This window comes from Triturus cristatus, chromosome 12 (genome assembly GCF_964204655.1).
Source record: "Triturus cristatus chromosome 12, aTriCri1.1, whole genome shotgun sequence".
Taxonomy (NCBI): domain Eukaryota; kingdom Metazoa; phylum Chordata; class Amphibia; order Caudata; family Salamandridae; genus Triturus; species Triturus cristatus.
Genome location: NC_140595.1, coordinates 759573645 through 759577359, shown reverse-complemented (window position 1 = coordinate 759577359; position 3715 = coordinate 759573645). Strand labels below are relative to the sequence as shown.

Here is a 3715-nt window from a genome sequence, read left to right as displayed (position 1 = left end):
TGGAGAAGGGACCAAACAGTGCAGATATATATACTTAAAACAACCTAAGGGTCAGCACTTCGTATTTTATTCTATCTGTTAACCCCTGGTAGGATTAAAAACAAGATCAGGGATATAAAGGGGAGGTAACGACTCCTACAGCCCCACTGCAAATACCAACATGTTTCTGCCAATATTATGCGCCCACAAGGATCGCCCTGGCATTCATCAGGTTGTTGGCCCCTCCATTCTGGTCTTCACCCCTATTCGGCCTATAAAAAGAAAAAAGGGAGGGAGAAGAAAGGACAAAACCTCTCAATCTTTTGATCCATAACCTTGGTGTGTTCCTCCTTATAAAACTGAAAATCATGTCTTCAACCCATTAACCTATATGCAGCCAGTCTCTCACTGTCACCCAAAAGTGTGTGTTGCTCCACCCTCTCACAGCCCACATGGGGTCGCCACACTGACCAAACACTACAGACACCTCTTTGTTAGTGAAATATATACACTAGCCCTTGTTCCACCAGTGTATTTCAGGTATTAAGAAATTAGTCCCATTGTAGCCTAGGACCCTATCCAGTTGCGTAGCATCATGCTGCCAGACAACGCACCCCATAACCCATTTCCCTGTACGTAAAAACACCCAGGGCCTAAACCTAAGTTAGTCTCTGTTCACTTAATTATACTCACAAGAATTCTCTGAACCCGGGACCGTTGTGGGACTGTGCTCTCGCCGTCACACTGTGAAATGTAAAAACAATCGATATGCGGAGACGTGCATTCCTTGTACAACACTAGCATTAAATAGTCAGTGAAACATGACGAAATATCATATATAATAGGCTGTCAGTGCGGATCTGCTACCGAAGCGCCTTTCACGGTCGCTTCCTCCCGAGGAGCCATGTGCACCCGGCCGCGAGAGGCTTGTAGACTCGGCCTAGGGCACTACTGAACAGCAAGATGGCAGATCAAGGTGGCAGTAGCGATGACTGCAAGTCCAGCAGTGTTCTCAGCTGGGAACAAGTCAGATGTTTGAGTGACTTTCTTACGTAGATGGTCACCGTCCATGGGAGGGGCAACTTTCCAACCCTAGAGATCCCCCTCAAAGACATTGTGCAGATGGTGCATAGCCGACTAGAGGAGAGGGGCCTTAAAGTGCGTGACATGCTGCTCAACAGCTCTGCAGCCAGCCATGTCTTGGTGAAGGACAACGGCTTGGGCTACAAGGATTTGGATCTCATCTTCAAGGTGGAGCTCCCCACCGAGGCAGAGTTCCAGCTAGTCCAAGATTTCATTTTGGGATCAATTCTGAACTTTTTGCTAGAGGGTGTGAACAAGGAGAAAATCAGCCCAATGACTTTGAAGAAGGCCTACCTCCAAAAGCTTGTGATGGTCTGTACTGAGATCAACCACTGGAGTTTGATCTCTCTGTAAAACTAAAATGGCAGGAACATTGAGCTGAAGTTTGTGGACTCTATACAGAAGCAGGTTGAGTTTAGTGTAGACTACTTTCAAATCATCTTAGACTCTCTGTTTTTTTACTATAGCTGCTCAGAAAACCCCATGACTGAACACTTCCACCCTACTGTGATTGGTGAAAGTGTTTACGGTGACTTCGAAGCTGCACTTGACCACCTCCAGAACAAACTAATTGCCATCACAAATCCAGAGGCCATTTGGGGAGGAGGGCTCATGAAATACAGCAACCTTCTGGTCAGGCCAGCAGACAAGGATAAAATCAAAATGCTGGAGTGCTACATGTGTTCCCGGGACTTTATAGATTTCACGGACATCTTGGAACAGCAGCTCAAGCTGGAGACCTACCTGCAGAACCACTTCATAGGCGAGGAGAAGAGCAAGTACGACTACCTCATGATCTTGCGCCGGGTTGTGAGTGAGAGCATGGCGTGCCTTATGGAACACATACGGAGGCAGACGCTCAACCTAATCTCCATCCTTGCTTTGTGTGTACTAGCCGAGATGGAACGTCATCCCAAATGCCATGAATGTCACGTGCTACTACCAGCCAGCATCTTATGTTAGTGATGCCAACTTCAGCAACTACTACAATGCCAACTCGACTTCCAGTCAGTCCTATCACACCTGGCTGCCCTGTAGTTAGCCATGACAGTGGATCTCTAAAGCCTTTCAGTAAAAGGGAAGCTTCTGGTGGAGATTGGGCTTGCTGCTCAAGTTGGCCTCTGTGACCGGCCATCTTAAACAGAGCAGCAGGACTGACCACAATACACCCCCTCCCCTTGCAGTGGTTCACAGTGAATTGTAGGTAACATTCCTGGGGCTAGTGGTGTGCACATTAGGGGTGATCGCACAAGCACTTTGAATGGATGGAGATTTGGGTGATGTGTGCAGGCTCTTATCACTAGAAGTATGCCTCCCTTTGTACATTGGCCTCTGGTAAGAAGCATGAACCAGAGCTCTCTAGAAGCTGGCAGAGCATGGCCTGACCGCTGACCCTGGAGTCTTCCCCATACAATGGCATGTCCTCTGCCATACAAGCTTTGTACCTGGGAGTTTTCATCGACAGTTTGAGTCACTTTATGCCTATGGGCTGACTGAGCATCAATCTCTTGTGTGAAAAGAAGGTATAGCGAACAGTTTCTGTGTGTTCCTGTTCCACAAAATGCCAATCGTTTGTCTGTTTGGCATGCATTTGTGCTAGAGCGTTGTAGTATGGCTGCAACTAACGGGAGGGTAAACTCATCCCTTCACCAGCATACAGAGACACAGGTTACCAACTATTGTGGTGGATTAGGAATGGACAGCACTGTTTAAACCTAGTGTGTTTAAAGGGGCAGTAGGAAGGAACAAGAAAAAAATGTAAACAAAAAAAATAATCTGTTTTGTTTGCTGAAACTTCATTAGAGGTGAACAAGTGAGAATTTTTGAAAATTATGTAGTTTATTTTTCTTACCTAATTTTGGAGAAAATTGAAGTATTCACTTATAAAGCATATACTGGTAATGTACTATACTGTCAACAAAGTGTTAAAGTGCCACTTGTCTTCTACTGAGGTACTGCTATGTGTGAACCATGTGGTGTGGAGGTGCATTAACAGGTCTTCAGATACATTTATAGTGTTAATTGCTTGAAAAACTGTCAGATTATGTATGGTCAGGGTTGAATTTATTCATCTGAACTGTGTATTGGCCACTGCTGGCACCTTTGCTAAGGTGACTTAGTAAGATTGTACCTACGTGAGCTGAACACTGGAAAGAGCACCCACTTAAGAAGTTTGACTGACTTCCAACCTGTGGTTTTCAGTGCCTTTGGTCCTATAATAACAAAGAGGTCATCTTGGGTGAATCGAGCTGTCGTATGATCCTCTGTGTGAATGCTGTCCTAGCTGCTTAGGTAGCACCATGTACTAGTTTGATGGTTGGTGGGCCTGTTCAGTAGGTAGATCAGCAGTGTTTTTCTGCAGGATCTTGGGCAAGGGGTGGATGTTAGGCGACGGCTTGTGGTCCTGGGTGCAGGGGACACAAGCCGGTTGGAAAGTGTTAGAATGGCTGTTTCCCTGTTGGTGCATTCTCCAAACCCCTGATATTGAATTCTTTCCCCACTCTTCAAATCTCAGAGGGATGCTTGTTCTAACTGGTTTACCTTAGATTTAACTGCTGCCTTCCGGGTACTGACCATGCAGGCTTGCTTTTTGGAATACTTTACATGTATCAACACTTCTGACTAGGGTCACTCTGGTTTGCTATCCTGCACT

The 3715-nt window shown here is 45.9% G+C and overlaps 1 pseudogene; it reads left to right on the top strand.

The window, feature by feature from the left end:
* The first annotated feature begins 933 nt into the window (after window positions 1-933).
* LOC146782732 (terminal nucleotidyltransferase 5C-like) lies at window positions 934-2104 on the top strand (annotated as a pseudogene).
* Window positions 2105-3715: the final 1611 nt, after the last annotated feature.